This window comes from Bos javanicus, chromosome 29 (genome assembly GCF_032452875.1).
Source record: "Bos javanicus breed banteng chromosome 29, ARS-OSU_banteng_1.0, whole genome shotgun sequence".
NCBI classification, from domain to species: domain Eukaryota; kingdom Metazoa; phylum Chordata; class Mammalia; order Artiodactyla; family Bovidae; genus Bos; species Bos javanicus.
The window spans coordinates 39,439,077-39,458,747 of record NC_083896.1 but is presented as its reverse complement, the minus strand read 5'-3'; positions in this window follow the sequence as shown (position 1 = coordinate 39,458,747).

Below are 19,671 nucleotides of genomic sequence, written 5' to 3'. Positions count from 1 at the left end.
ACCCAGAATGCCCCTTGCTTGGCCTCCAATGCTGGGGAGAATGCAACACATGTATCGGGGGAGCCAGGGTACACAGAGCCTTCAGCCTCTCTGAGCTTCCTCCAGGGGTGGAGCTACAAACTATTTGCTTGGAGCTGCCATGGTTAGGCCCTTTTGCAGTGGAAGCATCCATTCTTTCCACCTTGAGGCCCTCAGTAGATGGCTCAGCTAAGACAGCAGGGGTTAGAGGTTGACTTCCTTTCAGACTGACTGGTTTGATCTCCTTGTTGTATAAGGGACTCTCAAGAATCTTCTCAAGCACCACAGTTCAAAAGCTCAATATTTTGCCATTCCCCCTTTCTTATGGTCCAGATTGCACATCTGTACCTGGTTACTGGAAAAACCATAGTTTTGACACTACAGACTTCTGTAGCAAAGTGAGTCTCTGCCTATTTTAATACACTCTGCAGGTTTCTCATAGCCTTTCTTCCTTCCAAGCAGCAAGTGTCTTTTAATTTTGAGGCTGCAGTCAAGGCCCATAGTGGTTTTGGGGCCCAAGAAAATAAGATCTGCCACTGTTTTCACTTTTCCCTCATCCGTAAGCCATTAAGTGGTGTGACAGGATGCCATGAATGTTGAGTATATTTTTGTGAATAGTTTTTTATCTTGTGTTTTAAGCCAGTTTTTGCATCTCCTCTCCTCATCAAGAAGCTCTTTAGTTCTTTCTTGCTTTCTGCTATTAGGGCAGTGTTGTCTTCATATCTGTGGATATTGATATTTCTCCCAGCAATCTTTATTCCATCTTGGGAATTATGCAGTCCAGCATATCAAATGATGTATTCTATATAGAAGTTAAATAACCAGAGTGAGAATATACACATTGTCATGGTGCTTTCCCACTTTTAAATCTTTCAGTTGTTCTGTGTCTTATTCTAACTGCTGCTTTTTGAGCTACATACAGGCTTTTCAGGAGACAGGTAAGGTGATCTGGTACTCCCATTTCCTTAAGAATTTCCACAGTTTGTTGTGGTCTACACAGTGAAAGGCTTTAGCATAATCAGTGAAGCATATGGAAATATTTTCTGGGATTCCCTTTTCCTATGATCCAATGGATGTTGGCAATTTGATCTCTTGTTCCTCAAACCAGTATGTACATCTGGAAGTTTTTAGTTCATGTATTGTTGAAGCTTAGATTGAAGGATTTTGAACATTACCTTGCTAGCAAGTGAGATGAGAGCAATTGCATGATAGTTTGAACATTCTTTGGAATTGCATTTCTTTTGAATTGGAATGAAAACTGACCTTTTCCAGCACTGTGGCCACTGCTGAGTATTACAAATTTGCTGACATATTGAATGCAGCACTTTTACAGTCTCATTCTTTAGGTTGTTTAAAACAGCTCAGCTGGAATTCCATCACCTCTCCTAACATTGTTTGTAGTGATGCTTCCTAAGGCCCACTTGACTTCATACTCCCGTATATCTGGATTTACATGAGTGATGAGTGCTTTACCCAAGCATCATCACTATCCCAGTCATTATGACGGTTTTCTTACAGTTCTTCTGTGCATTCTTGCTACCTCTTCTTAATCTCATCTGCTTATGTTAGGTCTTTGACTTTTCTGTCCTTTATTGTGCCCATCCTTTTATGAAGTGTTCCTCTGGTAGCTCCAATATTCCTGAAGCAATCTATACTCTTTACAATTCTATTATTTTCCTCTAATTCTTGCAGTGTTCACTTATGAAGACTTTCTTATCTTTCCTTGCTATTCTCCAGAACTCTGCATTCCATTGTGCATATCTTTCCTTTTCTCCTTTGCCTTTCACTTCTCTTATTTTCTCAGCTGTTTTAAGGCCTCCTCAGGCAACCCCTTTTTTAAATCACATTTATTTTTCTTGGGAATGGTTTTGATGATCACCTCCTGTACAATGTTACAAACCTCTCCATCCATAGTTCTTCAGGCTACCAGACCTAATCCCTTGAATCTATTTTTCATCTCCACTATAAATTCATAAGGGATTTGATTTAGGTCATAGCTTATTGGACTAGTGGTTTTCCTCAATTACTTCAATTTAAGTCTGAATACTGCTTGCTTCTGCCTAAGTTTGGTGCCAGATCACCACCCACCACTCCCAGTGGGTGTGGAGCAAAAACACACAGTTTGAGGACTGTTACCCTGGGTTTGTGCTTGGCTTTTCGCATGCTTAGCTGTGTGACTTTCATCAAGTCTCAGAACCTCAGTTTCCTCATCTGGAAAATGGGCACCATGATGATAGTTCCACCTTATAGATTGCATGTGTGCCTGGTGAGAACAAGTGGCCCTGAGAGGGCTTTCTGGGTTCCTGAGTCTGGAACAAATATGAATTATTCTTCCACCTGGGGAGAAGGAAATCTTCTGTTTAGAGGTTATGGCTGCCATTTCCAAGGCTAAATACTGATTCAAGCCAAATGATATCTATCTCTGAAACATGACACAGAACTCTGAATGAGACAATGCTTCTGTTTTCTGGGCTCCCAAAAGAGCTAATGATTACTGGCTCAGATTATTCCCTTCCTCATCCTTACCAGTCAGCCTTTCATTGTCAACTACTTTTAGCCTGAAATCACACTGCAAGGAGAGTTGTAAGGCTTTTGGTCTCTTTTCCATTTCCCACATCTCCAGCATGGCAACAAGTAGCTGAGATGGCTTCTTGTCATAGCAACAACTATGGCAACCTGTACAGTCCAATCTCAGCCTGTTAATGAAACTTTCCCCGTTTGGCCCCTCATGTTTAAATTACCTGCAGTTGCTTTAGAAACCTTACTATGCTTGCTGTTTAACAACAAAACATGTGTGGACTTGATCTATTTTCTTTCCCAAGCATGATTTCAACCATGCAATGAAGTAACCAGACATTTAGTCATCTAACTACTCACAGGAATTGACAAAAGCACACCACCCATAGTCCATTTCTAGCTTGACCCAAAATGACATTGAAGTGATCTGCTGAAATAATGTGATACATTGGCATGTACATGCCAGAAGGGGCATTTTTTCTGGATTCGTTTTCCACCTAGTGCAGAATGTCTACCACAAGCCTTGCCTTCCAGCAGCTGTTCACCTGGTTTTTGCAGACTCAGCCCGCCCCCAATCCCTTTCAAATCCCTCAGTAAAATCTAGAGAACAAACTCAGTCAAAGCTCTCTCTCCTGGAGAAAACAGTTTTTGTGTTTTTAGAAAATAATGTTTGGTAACACATTCAAAATCTTGTGCTCCTTGCCTTGGATTCAAGGACCTGCACCAGAGGATGGGAAGCCTCCTCTTCCACCCAAGTCTTTATCCACTTCAACCAGGAACAGAGCCCTCAGTGGACTCCATGTCCTTATTGGTATTGTTCAGTTGCTAAGTCATGTCTGACTCTTTGTGATTACATGTTCGGCAACAAAGCAGGCTTCCCTGTCTTTCACTATTTTGCAGAGTTTCCTCAAACTCATGTCTTTGAGTCGGTGATGCCATCTCACAATCTCATCCTTTTATTCCCTCTCCTTCTGACCACAATCTTTCCCAGCATCAGGGTCTCTTCCAATGAACTGGGTTTTCACATCAGATGGCCTAAGTGTTGGAGCTTCATCTTCAGCATCAGTCCTTCCACTGAATATTGCTCTACCACTTCCAAAACAAAACTCATGTTTCAAAACACCTAATAATATTGAGCATTGATAAAGTTTAGTAGAACAGGGATCTAGTCCTCTGCGAAATCTCAGCACTGCCGCCCTGCCTTTCTCTTACCATTCTCTCCACATGGCATAGAATTGGTTCCCTACAGTTTCTCCAGCTTGAAACCGCTTCCCGACCGATCATTGTCAGCTGTTCAGGAACAGTTCCTTCCTCCTTCCTTAAAGACTTCTGCCTGCTCCCTGATTGTCCTCTGTATATCAGTTCAGTTCAGTCTCTCAGTCATGTCCACTCTTTGCTATATCATGGGGTGCAGCACGCCAGCCTTCCCTGTCCATCACTAACTCCCAGAGCTTGCTCAAACTCATGTTCATCAAGTTGGTAATGCCATCAAACAATTTGGTCTTCTGTCTTCCCCTTTGCCTCCTGCCTTTAATCTTTACCAGCATCTGGGTCTTTTATAATGAGTCAGTTCTACCCATCAACTGGCCAAAGTACTGGAGGTTCAGCCTCAGCATCAGTCCTTCCAATGAATATTCAGGACTGATTTCCTTTAGGATGGGCTGGTTGGATCTCCACTGCAGTCCAAGGGACTCTCAAGAATCTTGTCCAACACCACAGTTCAAAAGCATCAATTCTTTGGTGCTCAGCTTTCTTGATGGTCCAACTCTCACATCCTCTCATGACTTCTGGAAAAACCGTGGCTTTGACTATACAGACCTTTGTTGGTAAAGTAATGTCTCTGCTTTTTAGTATACGGTCAAGATTTTTCATAGCTTTTCTTCCAAGGAGCAAGCATCTTTTTTTTTTTTTCCCCAGCTGCCGTCACTATCTGCAATAACATTTGAGCCCAGGAAAATAAAGTCTGTCACTGTTTTCATTGTTTCTCCATGTATTTGCCATGAAATAATGATCTGTACATACCTCATCAAGACCATCCCCAAGAAAATGAAATGCAAAAATGCAAAATGGTTGTCTGAGGATGCGTTAGAACTAACTTAGAAAAGAAGAGAAGCAAAGGCAAATGGTAAAAGAAAGACATACCCATCTGAATGCAGAGTTCCAAAGAATAGCAAGAAGAGATTTTTAAAAAGCCTTCCTACCTGATTAGTGCAAAGAAATAGAGGAAAGCAATAGAATGGGAAAGACCAGAGATCTACTCAAGAAAATTAGAGGTAGAGAAAGATCATTTCATGCAAAGATGGGCCAAATAAAAGACAGAAATGGTGTGGACCTAAAAGAAGCAGAATATATTAAGAAGAGGTTGAAAGAATATATAGAAGAACTATACAAAAAAGATATTAATGACCCAGATAACCATGATGGTGTTTCACTTAGAGCTGCTGCTGCTACTAAATCACTTCAGTCGTGTCCGACTCTGTGAGACCCCATAGACGGCAGCCCAGCAGGCTCCCCCATCCCTGGGATTCTCCAGGCAAGAACATTGGAGTGGGTTTCCATTTCCTTCTCCAATGCATGAAAGTGAAAAGTGAAAGTGAAGTCACTCATTCGTGTCCAACCGTCAGCAACCCCATGGACTGCAACCTTCCAAGCTCCTCCATCAATGGAATTTTCTAGGCAAGAGTACTGGAGTGGGGTGCCATTGGCTTCTCCGCACTTAGAGCTAGACATCCTGAAATGTGAAGTCCAGACAGCCTTAAGAAGCATAACTACGTGCAAAACTAGTGGGGGTGATGGAATTGCCATTGAGCTATTTCAAATCCTAAAAGATGAAGCTGTTAAAGTGCTGCACTCAATATGCTAGCAAATCTGGAAAACTCAGCAGTGGCCACAGGATTGGAAAGGTCATTTTCATTGCAATCCTAAAGAGAGGCAATTTCAAAGAATGTTCAACTACCACAAAGTTGCACTCATCTCACATGCTACCAAAGTAATTTCTGCAAGCAAGTCTTCAACAGTACATGAACTGTGAAATTCCATATGTTCCAGCTGGATTTAGAAAAGGCAGAGGAACCACAGAACAAATTGCCATCACTTGTAGGTCTTCGAAAAAGCAAGAGAATTACAGAAATACATGTACTTCTGCTTTATTGATCATGCAAAAGCTTTTGACTGTGGATCACAACAAACTGTGGAAAACTTACAGAGATGGGAATACAAGACCATCTTACCTGCCTTCTGAGAAATCTGTATGCAGGTCAACAAGCAACAGTTAGAACTGAACCTGGAGCAGCATATTGGCTCCAAATCAGGAAAGGAGTACGTAAAGGCTATGTATTGTCACCCTGCTTATTTAAATTATATGCTGAGTAAGTCATGCGAAATGCCCAACTGGATGAAGCACAAGCTGGAAACACAGTTGCTGGGAGAAATATCAATAACCACAGATATGCAGAAGACACGTGTCAGAATGTGAAGAGAAACTAAAGAGCCTCTTGATGAAAGTGAAAGAGGAGAGTGAAACATTTGGCTTAAACTCCACATTCAGAAAATGAAGATCATGGCATTTTGTCCCATCACTTCACCGCAAATAGATGGGGGAACAATGGAAACAGTGAGAGACTTTACTTTGGGGGGCTCCAAAATCACTGCAGATGATGACTGAAGCCATGAAATTAAAACTTGCTTGCTTGTTTGAAGAAAAGCTATGACAAACCTAGCAGCATTTTTAAAAGCAGAGGTATTACTTTGCAGAAAAAGTTCAGTATAATCAAAGCTATGATGTTTCCAATTGTCATGCATTGATGTGAGAGTTGGACCATCAAGAATGGTGAGTGATGAACTGATGGTTTTGAACTGTGGTGTTGGACAAGACTCTTGAGAGTCCCTTGGACTACAAGGAGATCCAACAAGTCAATGCTAAAGGAAATCAATCTTGACTATTTATTGGACAGACCGATGCTGAAGCTGAAGCTCCAATACTTTGGCCAACTGATGTGAAGAACTTACTCATTAGAAAAGACCTTATTACTGGGAAAGATTGAAGGCAGTAGGAGAAGAGGACGATAGAGGATGAGAAGGCTGGATGGCATCACCGACTTGATGAACATGAATTTGAGCAAGCTCCAGGAGTTGGTGAAGGACAGGGAAGCCTGGCATGCTGTAGGGTTGCAAAGAGTCGGACATGACTGAGTGACTGAACTGAACTGAACTGAACATACCCCATAGCAAATGCTAGTTGTAATTGTCATGTTTCTCCCTCAAACCAGGGCTCCCCAAGGCCCCAACACATATCCCTAGTCAAGTCTGTACCCATGCACAGTGCCTAGAATCCACAAAGCATTCAGTGAGTTCTGATTGCAGGGGGACCTCCAATTTGGTAGACATAGAGGAGCAAAGGACACATTTATCCTCCTGTCCCAAACAACTTGAAAGTAGAAGAGATAAAAGAAAGATCAGTTTTTTACATCAAAAGTCAGGCAGCAGAGTATGGATTCCTGAGGCAGGGAACAAGCAAGGTGAGTTCTACAATTGCCCCAACTCTAGAAACAGTTTCCAACACATACATGGAAGGGGTATACAGGCAGAGACAAATGGTCTCCTCAAGAAGAGAGATTTGAGACTCTAGATAGTTAGGGTTCACAGGACAGAGCTACACACAGAGAACTCTGGGAGTGTGCAGGTGATACCCCTTCAGTTTTCAGCAGAGAGTTGATAGTACTGGTCAGTATTACAGAGAACAATCCTTGAGTCTCAAATTGAGCCAAGTCTAACGGTGTCCCCACCCACCAGCATGGAAATTACTCATATTTCCCATGACATCAGTATGGTCTGGAAGACAATATTACCTTACTAGTGGGGGATAGTAAACCTGGGCTAATTGCTGGCCTCTTATAGCTAAACAAAAAACTGAACAGCAAGCCTTCAAAAAATAAAACTGTTTCCAAGATATTAACAATGTTTGCAAACAGTGCCAGGAATAATTTATAAAAATTAAAAAATATCCAGCATCCAAAGGGTAAAATTTACCATATCCAATATCCAATTTAAAATTTCCATATGAATTGTGAAAATATTTGTCCTAGGTCAATCATAATATTGTAAAGAAATTATCCTCTAATTAAGATACACACATAAATTTAAAAGAAAAACATTTCTGATATATAAAGAAGCAAGAAAACATCCATAATGAGGGAAAAATCAATTAGTAAAAACACAGTTAAAATATACATTACATCATTAGCAGGGAAGGACATTAAAATGCTTACTACCTCAATAATCCTTATATTCATGAAGCTGAAGAAAACTGAGTATGTTAAATACAGACATGGAAAATAGGAATGGAAAGACTGTGGAAAAAATTAATTGTGCATCACAGAGATTTGAAACAACGTTAAGAATACTAAAATATATGTAAATGGAATCTTACAGAAAGTGAAAGAAGGAGACTAGAGAACAGAACTTCATAATTATTGGCTGAAAAATTACCAGATATGATGAAAGCGTTAAACCCATAAACATAGAAGCACAATTAATTCAAGGACAAGAAATATGACAACTATTCAACAGTGCATGATAATTCATTGTTTAAAACAATCAACCAAGGAAATGTAACCGGAAGGAAAAAGAGACACAGTAGAAGAAAAAAAATAGGAAAGATAGCAGATTAGGCATATGAAGCAATGTTAGCCAAAGTACATTGGCACCACATCTTAAAATGCTGAGAGAAATATAATTGACTCAGAATTCTATACCCAATAAAAATGCATATCAAAAACAAGATGAAATACTTTCTTAGACCTAGAACAACTATGAGACTGCATCACCATCAACAGACAAATGTAACAAGAAATACTTTTTAAAAGGCCTCAAACGTGAGATCTCCATAATTCTAGCCATCTCAGTCCTTCAGAAGACCTTGATAAAGACAAACAAATACTAAAGTAGAAATAGTCATTGTGTTTCTACCCACTTCTAGAAAGTGTTGCTAACTCCTCAGTACTGGATCTTGCAATGCTGGTGGACTAGATGGAGAAGTGATGTGAACAGAAATAAGGAAGGTGAGACAGGTAGGTCAGAGTGTGAGGTAACAAAGACAAGGTATTTAGAAGCTGAAGAATTGAGAGAGATTTGGGACCTGGGTTGGAAAAGCAGTTTTCAAAAAAAATTGGGTCATGTGGTTCATATAATCCTCACTTCAGTCCTTAGAAGATCTCTGTTATCTGCCTCTTTTATCTTCAGCACAGTTCAGGTCCATCTACTGTTTCTCATTGCTGTTCCTTTCTCCTGGCTCCCACACTGTGCCCAGCCGTTCAGCCTAATCCATTCGGAAAAGATTTGTTCTTTAAGGCAGACACAGCAGGCTACCTACAAAATGATCTATTATCTGCTTCTCTTTCAAAACTGAAAATAGTTATATAGCCATGAGCCCAGTAGCTACGGAACTGCATTTCCTGCCCACCTGTGCTCTTCATCATGACAGGTAACTTAGAGAGGCAAGCAGATCACTAAGAGGGATTTCTTGGAAGCCTGCTTTCAAGGAGCTGATTTAGCTGAGAGATGGGACTCTTCCTTTCGCCACCTACTTCCTAACTGTTGTCTGGATTTTAGTTTTGATGGCTGGAACTCCTGCAGTTGTATTAGACAATCATGTAACCTTGGAGATGGATACCACCCAAGCTCTGGCTGGCCCACCTCAAGCTTTGTTCCAGTGGGAGAGAAAAATCAAGTTTATCTTTCTAAAGTTATAGTTTAGTTTTTTGCAATGTGCATCCAAACGTAATCCTGATACTACTCTGTGTTTAATACAATACAGCCTTATTATTTTGTTGGGTTTAGTGAATATATTTATATTTTACATTTTTATAATTTTTATTTTATAAATTGATTCATCAACCATTATACCTAAATTGTATAAATGCAAAATTATTATTTTAACCATGCTTTCCTTTAGATTTTGTATTTTTATAATTTCTTTTTTAATTTTTTATTTATTTTATTATTATTTTTTAATTTTACTTTATTTTACTTTACAATACTGTATTGGTTTTGCCATACAACAACATGAATCCGCCATGGGTGTACATATGTTCCCAATCCTGAACCCCCCTCCCACCTCCCTCCCCATACCATCTCTCTGGGTCATCCCAGTGCACCAGCCCCAAGCATCCTGAATCCTGCATCGAATCTAGACTGGCGATTCATTTCTTATATGATATTATACATGTTTCAATGCCATTCTTCCAAATCATCCCACCCTCTCCTTCTCCAACAGAGTCCAAAAGACTGTTCTATACATCTGTGTCTCTTTTGCTGTCCCACAATAATAGTGGGAGACTTTAATACCCCACTCACACCTATGGGTAGATCAACTAAACAGAAAATTAACAAAGAAACACAGACTTTAAATGATACAATAGACCAGTTAGACCTAATTGATATCTATAGGACGTTTCACCCCAAAACAATGAATTTCACCTTTTTCTCAAGGGCTCATGGAACCTTCTCCAGGATAGATCACATCCTGGGCCATAAATCTAGCCTTGGTAAATTCAAAAAAATTGAAATCATTCCAAGCATCTTTTCTGACCATAATGCAGTAAGATTAGATCTCATTTTTATACTTTCTTATCTTCTTTCCTTTCTTGTTTTCTCCATATTTGTACAGCCTGGGCCATCTCCTCTCATAACCTCATCTATATCCATATCTGCAGGCCAAAACAGACCAAGAGCTGTGTGGGGAGGACCAAAGAAGAATGAATTACAGGGACATGAATGAAGGTTTGTGGCCCTTGCTACTCATCATGAATGTTCTTCAGTAGGATCACGTTCCCCTGCCCTTCTGTGTGCCCACCACCCCCAGGTTTGCTATGACCATGGAAGATTCTTCAGCCAGTGGAATTTGAGTAGAGGTGATATGTTAGTTCCAAGTGGAAGTATTATTTTCTGTCCCATTAGCTGGAATGCACATGTAATGCCAGGAGCCTGGAACAGCCATGTTAGACCAGAGGTAATTAGCACAGGTAGAAGATGTGACAAGAAAGAAGTGGGCCCTCATCTCTGTGGAGAGACCTGCACTAAGATTATATGAAAGAGAATTGAAATTGTATTGTATTTAAGACAATGTTATTTAGGGTTTGATTGCAGTCGTTGTTGAACCTGTAACCTAACACTCAGAATAACTGATCTTTGTGTTAGCATTTCCTTGACATTAGGGTCTGAATGAGACAACATCTACTAACGTGTACTTAGAAGTGAGTCAAGTGACAGCCCTGCCCTCTGGAAGCTGCGGTCTAGTGTGGGATTCAGAAACTCAAGCAAGAACAAAGCCACATGGCAGGACAGTTTCAAGATCCTGTAGGAACCCTTGGGAGGGGAACCTCAATCAGTCCTTATCTCAGGAGGTTGCTTGAAGCAGGGACAATCCTCTATGTTTCTCCTCATAAATAGGCCATGGTACCAAGTTTCATGTAAAAGTGATTTATTTCAAATTCCTTCCAGAGTATTTTCCCTTTTGATCCAGTACTTAAGATATGCATTTGAGTCCTGGTTTGGGAAGATTGTAGATGCCCCAGGGCAACTAAGCCGGTGGGCCACAACTACTGAGCCTGAGTGCCTAGAGCCTGTGATTTCCATCAAGAGAAGCACAGGATTGAAAAGCCAGTGCACTGTATTACAGAGTAGCCCCTGCTCGCTGATAATAGAGAAGTCCTGAGCAGCAATGAAAACTTAGTTAAGTGAAAATGTTTTTTAAAAAAAATTCCTCCAATTAAAATAAATAAATTTATATTAAAATATTCTCCCAGAGAAACCAGTGAGGTCTCAGGGGAAGCAGGACATGAAAAAGGATGAAACCAATCTGGGTCTGATATCATGCAAGTCATAGAGAGGGAAGCTACAGCCTATTTTCATAGGGAAATTGGGATGTAAGTTTTGCCTCAAACGTGCCGCAACGCAGGCTGCTGCTGCTGCTGCTGCTGAGTCACTTTAGTCGTGTCTGACTCTGTGCGACCTCATAGACGGCAGCCCATCAGGCTCCCCAGTCCCTGGGATTCTCCAGGCAAGAACACTGGAGCGGGTTGCCATTTCCTTCTCCAATGCATGAAAGTGAAAAGTGAAAAGTGGTAGTCAAGTCACTCAGTCATGTCTGACTCTTAGCGACCCCATGGACTGCAGCCTACCAGGCTCCTCCATCCATGGGATTTTCCTGGCAAGAGTACTGGAGTGGGGTGCCATTGCCTTCTCCACAATGCAGGCTAGGGAGCTGGGATTTCACTCTCCCACTAGCACCTCCCTCTCATCCTTCAACTAACACCCAGCTGGTGTCTCCAAGCCCTCGTATTAGATCCTCCAAAGACAAATCAAAGGTGACACTAGAAGCAAAAGACACCAAAGCTCAGGAAAATGTAACCTCAGAAAAATGTCTAGATTTCTCCACCTGTTCTGCCATATCCAGCATCATATCTGAAATCCTGCGAGTCTAAGGAGCTCCATTGGTCTCTACATGTAAGCATTTAAAAAAAATCAACTTTTGATCTATATAGGAGTATAGTTTATTTACAGCATTATATTAATGTTAATTGTATGAGAAATTAATTCCCTTATACATAGACATGTGTCCATTCTTTCCTAGAGTCTTTTCCCATACAGGATATTACAGACTATTGAGCAGAATTCCTGTGCTGTACAGTAGATCTTTGTTGATTATCTGTTAAATAAAGTAGTATACATATATTAATCTCATACTCTCAATTTATCCCTCTTCCACCTTTCCACATTGGTACTATAATTACTGTTTTGATGGAGAGGGTGTCTAGGCACTTGTTGGATCAGGGTCTGTTTTTGTAAGAGTGCAGTGGCCAGGGAAAGCAAACCTGAGAGAGATTCATTTGAGTTAATGCTAAATGTTGTAAAGGACGTGGCCATGCAAAAGCCTGGGAGAAAAACATTCTGGATGTGGGAAGTAGCCCCTGCTAAGGACCAAGGTAACCAAGTTTAATGAATGGCTACCCTTCCACAGTCAACCTTTATTCCATGCTTGGAACTTGGCCTACAGGTCAACCACCATGAGCTCATCCCATGCTTCAGTTGTGAGTTAGCAGAAATGAGGCATTTCAGCCTTCCCAAGAAGGGAGAATCTGGGGCTATCATGAGGCTGAATATGCTTTGGCCTCAGTAACATGTCCACAAACTGGTTATCACCAGGAGCATCAGGTGCCAGGGGCACCACCAATGCCTCTGACTATCTCCATGTACTTGTTCTCAGGAGTAGAAATGCCAAGGAACTCATAGAACAAAGAAACAAGTAATGACTCTTGTTTCATCTTGCCCTGTGTGAAACCCATGGCCCTTTGAGCATACTACTCTCTGACCAAAAACTCTTTTCTCTTTTGCTTCCTCAAAGGTAGCTTGTGAATTACATCAGCACCTGACTGTGAAGCCTGGTGGATGGAACTCAACTCACAATCATCTGGGACCTAGAGATGTCCAGCCTTGTCCTGAGTTTGTGTCCTTTTTCTCCAACCAGATTCATAAACCAAAGTCCCTACAAAATATAAGGGTGATTGTAATTCTTTCAAGGCTTTTGAATCTCCAAGGTCTATTTGGAGCATCAAAGAGGGAACACATTCCCCTGCATCCAGGCTAGTCTCAGACCTTAGCCTCCCTCAGCCAGGGGTTCCCTGAGGAAACATAAGACACTTATCTAATATTCCTGACAGCTGAGAAGAGAATCCTTCTCACTCTTAATGCAGGTTTATGTTATCCAGTCACCCAAAGGTCTGTGTTGTCTGAATGAGGAGCGGGAGTTCTGGGGATTCTGAGTTGGGAGTGAGTCAGTCACCACATCAGGACTGCCTCCTGGGGTCACTACAGCTGGGGCTCCCCCACTGTGCCTGGAATCCAAAAGAAACTGCCCTGAATATTGCTTTCCTGCTGCTACATGGAGGCAGGTCTGCTGATAAAATTGGAACCAGAGTTGAGGGGCAATGGGAAAGGAACTTCCACTCTGGTGCCTGCAGATATCTGAGAACTGCCCATCAGTGGATGCAATGGAGTTTTCTCTCATTTTTCCCTTTCTGGAAGTCTCCTGGTCTGAGAACCAGAGTTTCTGGGTCCCAAGTATTCACTAACTTACCTGCAGCTTTAGAGTGAGTCATACCACCCAGGGTTCAGTTTCCCACCTCTTGGATGACAGATACTGGACTTGCTCCAGAATACTTGTTCCAGACTGATGCTCAGTGCCAATCAGTGGACAAGAGGCTCAGAGGTGGGTGTTGCTGAGGATGCTGAGGTTGCCTCTGGTGGGCAGGGGGCTGTAACTGTCTGGTGATGTTCATGGGTCCTGGGCTCAGACCTGGGAGTGGTAGACCACTTGGCACACAGCTGCTGTGACACCGAGGACCTTAGAGGCCTTGCCCCCTCAAAATTACCATCATTTGGATTCTGTGGGATGAGGTCAGGTACTTAAAAGTCAGATGTTACCCATGGGGAAGTTTGTAGATTCAGCAGAAACCCAAATTAGGCTGATGAATCATCTCTGCTAAAAAACTCAGAGAACTATATATGCCAGGACTCTTAGACAAATTTTGTAGTATTTTAAATACCATTAAAGTAGGTCATCTTTTGGATGACCTGCCATTTGCTCTCTGGCTTGGGATGATACCCACAGTTAGGGTGGAATCAACAGGCTCTGGGGGATGTGGTCCCTCTCCCTGTGACTCAGTAGGAGTGAGTGCAGCTCTCTCCCCTCCATATCTGGTGCAGGAATTTCAGCAGGAAGGATGTGATCTCCAAGTTCAACCAGAAGACTCAGGTAGGTGTGGCCCACAGGTAGATGCTATTGTTTTCCCAGTTGCTTTTTCCTTCCCTCCTGGGTCCTGTGAAAGCTGCCCACCTCCTGGTTATTGGGTTCTGAATTCCTCCTCTCTTCTCTTGCAAATATCCATGCCGTCCCACTTGTGGCTTCCTCTCTACCCAGGCCCAACCCTTCACATGCAGATGACACTAAAGAAGGGAAAACAAAGATGGGTCTGCCCAGTTCATTCTTTCTAAAAATGTCTGCATTCCTTCTGTTTCCAGACCCTGTCCTGAATCATTAACATCTCCAGCTAGATGACTCAGCTAAGCAGGGTAATGGAAATGCAGATGGTGGGGGGCGGTAAAGTTGTCAGGTGTGTGGGACAGTGTTCAGATAACAAGAGATGAGTTGGAGTAAGGAACATGTTGTCCTCCAACCACTCATTCATTGGGGACCTACCTGAATCTGCTATCTTGGGCTCCTCATGGTATCTCTAAGATAGACATTTAAAATTAGACTTTCTATAAACTTCTTACTACAAAACGGTTTCAAACATAACAAATATAATAAAGAAGAGTATCATAAACCCTATATTTTATCATTTGGCATCAGTAACTACAAAACTAACCTCTTAGTCCCACAGGTTGTCATAGACTGGAGACTATGCAACATCAAGGTGATGGCCAATTGATATCCTGGTGAAGACATTCTTGACTTGAATCAGTCTTTCTCTTCTTGCTATCTTCTTGCATGTGGTGGTTGAAGGGAACAAGAAGAGGGAGAATAAGAGAGAAAAATAGGGAGAGGCTAATCCCATCATGAAGGACCACCATGTCAACCTGGGTACCTCCCAAAGGCCCTACTTCCTAATACCATCACATTGGGAGTCAAGGCTGGACACAATTCAATCCATAGCAGCTATGCAGATCTGTTTTTAAATCAAGACAGACACTCATTTCATTCTCTCTTTTACTTCTTATTCATTTTTCCTGAAGTATTTTAGGGACAAGATGAACAATTCACCAAATGTACATAATAAGTATTTGGGGTAAAATAATGGGATGTTAAAAAAATGCTGTTTCTTCCCCCAAAATTAACATTTAATATGCAGTCCATTTGCAAATTTTCCTGATTCTCAAAAAGCAGATGTCGTTTCACAGTTTATTGAAAGAATGTACTCATATGTTGTACTTGATTGTTCTCATTTAAGATGAAATAACTCTTCCTCTCACAATTTTAATGCCATTCATTTGTTCAAAAACTGGGAGGAAGCAGGGTGGTTTGTCTTACAGAATGTCCCACTATTGGGTTTAGAGCAGGAGTTCACAATACCTGCACAGTTGGGCAGGACCAGTACCAGTCCTTGGTCTATTAGGAAACAGACCTCCACAGCAGGAGGTGAGCTGCAGGGCAGTGAGTGAGGTTTCATCTATATTATAGCTGCTCCCCATCACTCTCTCATCAACCCAAGAAGGGGCAGTCTAACTTGTTTTCCTGGAACTGTTTGTAGTTACATAACCTATGCTTAATAGAAATAAAAATAGCTTAAATATTGATGATTGTTTTCCTTTCTCAGTGCTCAGAATGGTGAGTTGGTGCCCTAGCAATTTATCACAGTGACAAATTAGATGTTGCCTGTTAACATTTGGACACATTTGGCCAGCTTAAAATTAAATATTAAAAAACTAAGATCATGGGATTCAGCCACATCCTTCATGGCAAATAGAAGGAGAAAGGGTGGAAGCAGTGACAGATTTCTTCATCTTAGCCTTTAAAACCACTGTGGATGGTGATTGCAGCCATGAAATCAGAAGGCGTTTGCTTCTTAGCAGGAAAGCTATGAGAAACATAAACAGTGTGTTGAGAAGCAGAAACATCATTCTGCCAAACAAACTGGTAGATGTTTGGCTTTTCATTTGGAGACCTAAACTATCTGTCCATTCCCCATTGGCCTTTGAAATCCCTTAGCTTTCTGATCCTTCACTATACCCAAGATTACTTTGTGCATTTCTTTACCCAGTCCTGAAATCAGCCATCTCTTTAAGAATCCATGCATCGTCTGATGGGAAATGTATTTAGAAGCTACATGTGAGACCTCAGAATAGTCACTGTTATCAAGTTGTCATTGCTTGTAGGTTTTACATTGGTCAGAGAAGGAAGGACACATTTTCCTTAAAAAACTAAATTAAAAGGAATATAATTAGTTGGTATAAACTTATGCTTTCAGTTGAAGGTTTAAGACAGCAGGGTTTTAATTAAAGTTCTTTATGTTATGAGTGAACCTCTTTTTCTAGCCACTGAAAGGCTTACATCAGAACATTAGTTTTAATTCTTGTGTTGCTTTTACCTGTTAACATATATGTGATTCTGTCACAATAACAGAAGCAATATGAGGAATAATAAGTTGTTGAATATAGTTTCAGATTTCTTTCCTGTATTTCTTTTGATTTTTTTTTTTGGTTTTGTTTTGGATGGGCAGTATTTTTGTTTTTCCTTAGAAGATATTCCACTCTGAATGTAGTCATAATTCTGAATTTTAAAGCCACTTAAGTAATGTGTTGTTATGGGCAGCTAGTCACCGACTTGATGCAATCGATTTATCAGTCTTTGTTCTCAATTTGTTGAGTTCAGTTCAGTCCTTCAGTCGTGTTGGTCTCTTTGCAGCGCCATGGACTGCAGCATGCCAGGCTTCCTTATCCATCACCAACTCCCGGAGCTTACTCAAGGTCATGTCCATCGACTTGGTGATGCCATCCAACCATCTCATCCTGTCTTCCCCTTCTCTTGCTGCCCTCAATCTTTCCTAATATCAGGGTCTTTTCCAATGAGTCAGTTCTTCACATTAGGTGGGCAAATAATTGGAGCTTGAACTTCAGCATCAATTTTTCCAGTGAATATTCAGGAATGATTTGTTTAGGATGGACTGGTTTGATCTCCTTGCATTCCAAGGGACTCTCAAGAGTCTTCTCCAACACCATAGTTCAAAGGGCATATATTTGTGTCATTTGTCAGTGACGTCATAGTCCCCTTGTTGGGATTTAACCACCAGAACGGAATTTAAACAATGTGCAAAAATGAGTGTTATGACACCGTGCCCCATCTACACACATCTGGTGACTAGGAGAGGCTCCTGTTGTATTCAAGGGGCAGTCATTGATAGATCTCATGCAGGAATAGGCCCTGGGAGTCCTGGATGAGTCATTAAATAAGATTGTCTTTACTTGGCTGCCACTATTGTTTTGTCTTCTTTGATTGGGAAGACATTTCAGAATTGTCTTTTTTGTATGTTTGGTTTGGCAGACAAAATTTTTCACAGCATAGACCCTATGAGGAAATTATATCAGAAATATATCTATTTATCTTCAACAGTTAAACTTGTTGGTTTGTATGTCCCCGGTGATATTTCTTTATAAATAGAAAGGAAACACACATGTTCAGTGTGCATTCAGTCTCTTTGTAAATCAACCAACATGAATTAAATTCCTTTCTGTCCCCACTGCACTCCCAACTCTAGGCGAGAAATAAAATCCTGCAGAGACTGAAGGCTGATTCAAGCACATTGCTGTGGAGATTTCATTCCCACTGTTCCCCACCCCCTTTGAAAAAAAAAATTAGTTGCTAATATTAAAATCAGTACATTGTACATATGCAACTTCTGACTTCTCTTGAAAACATGGCCATCTGTCCTGCTTTCCAGCATGGTTGAAGTGTAGGAAAGGCTGCTCCCAGTGCTGTGCTGGGAGGGTTCTGTGTTGCCCAGGGCCTCCTGGGGCCATGAGTTTGTGAGAACTAGACTGCTAGCTATCTTAAGATAAAGCCTACTTTTGTCTTGATCAACTTTGGCTTTGAAGCCTTTAACCCAGAACCCAGAACACATTATTTCCTTGTACATTTTTTGGATGATATAAAATATCTTGTGGATGCATATGACATTTCTTCCAATACTGAAACCATACAATTGAAGTACTACTCTGCCCTAAATCTTTGATGCAGACTGGCATCATAGACTTCCCCTGGTATCTGCCATTAGACCCACTACCTAAAGCCAGTTGTATGTCCCTGGGCTGTCCCTGAAGTCTTCACTTTGCCATTTGACAACTTATCCTCCTAGCAATCTCCTCTCCAATGAGGACATCAATGCATTGTCAGGGTCCAGCCTCAGCAGAGTCCAGGGATACCCTCAGGATGAACGGCGTCGGCAAAAGATGACACAGGAAGACCAAACTTAGGTGAAGTGGGGTCTGCAGCTTTATTTTCAAAAGAAGCTTTTATACCCTAAGTTACAGATTTCCAAAAGTGAAAGATGCAGAGTCATGCAGAGTCAGCTCAACATTCCATCAGTTTTGACCTTTATTGAAACCAGGATGTTTTCCACATACCTTTCCATTTACAAGGGTCTTATGTTATGTACATTATCTTCTGGCCCGGAGGCCTGTTGACATTTTATGACACTTTTCTGGTAAAGATTGGTCAACCAGAAAACTTGTTTTCCCTTAAAGTGTTTTTTCTTTATTTTTTCAATCTGTGTCAGCCTCAGACAGTACTAAATAAAGTTACATTCTTATGGAGCAAAGGTGCAGTGGGTTACAACAACAAAAAAAGAACTTATTAACTCAAAGGTCTAATGTTGTTAATGCCAAGGCTACTACTTGTTTTTCCTACATTCCAACCATATTAACTAATGCACTCCCAGGCACACAATGGATAAGGGATATGGAAACTTGGCAGCAAGCATTGGCTCAACAATGAAACCCTTCACCAGTACTATTATAATAATTTTTCACCCCCCGAAGGGCTCTATGTCCATTAGGACTTTTAGAATGCTTAGGCTTCCCATGCCTTTTATGGTTGGGAAGTTGTGAACAATCTTGTGAGTTAGTTGCAAGAGTATGGATAAACCTGCCAAGCAAGCTAAAATGCCAACAGAGGGGTTTGAATTAAAATATTCCTTTCATGCCCAAGAGACTTATTAACTAGAGCCCTAAGTTGATTTTCTTCAGAGAAAGGTGGTCAGGGATAGCCCCCTGTTAATGTCAGAAGAGTTGGTGAAAGGCATAATATAGTAAACAGTAGACAGACAGACTTTGGTTTCAGGGTAGATGCTCGAGCAGGTCGAGGGAGTCCCTAGAGTCCTGATCTGCCTTGCCTGTCAGGTCTCCTCCACATGACCATGTCATGGGTGGGATCTCCTGTGCTGGCTCCCGGCAATGCATATCTCATGAAGTGGCTAGGAAGATGACATGAAACCATGAATGTCAAGCATGGTCCTTAGTATCCATTTTCATGATGTTCTTAGCAGTTTTTTCCTCCAAGTAGGCAAGGTTCTCCATCTTCTTAGA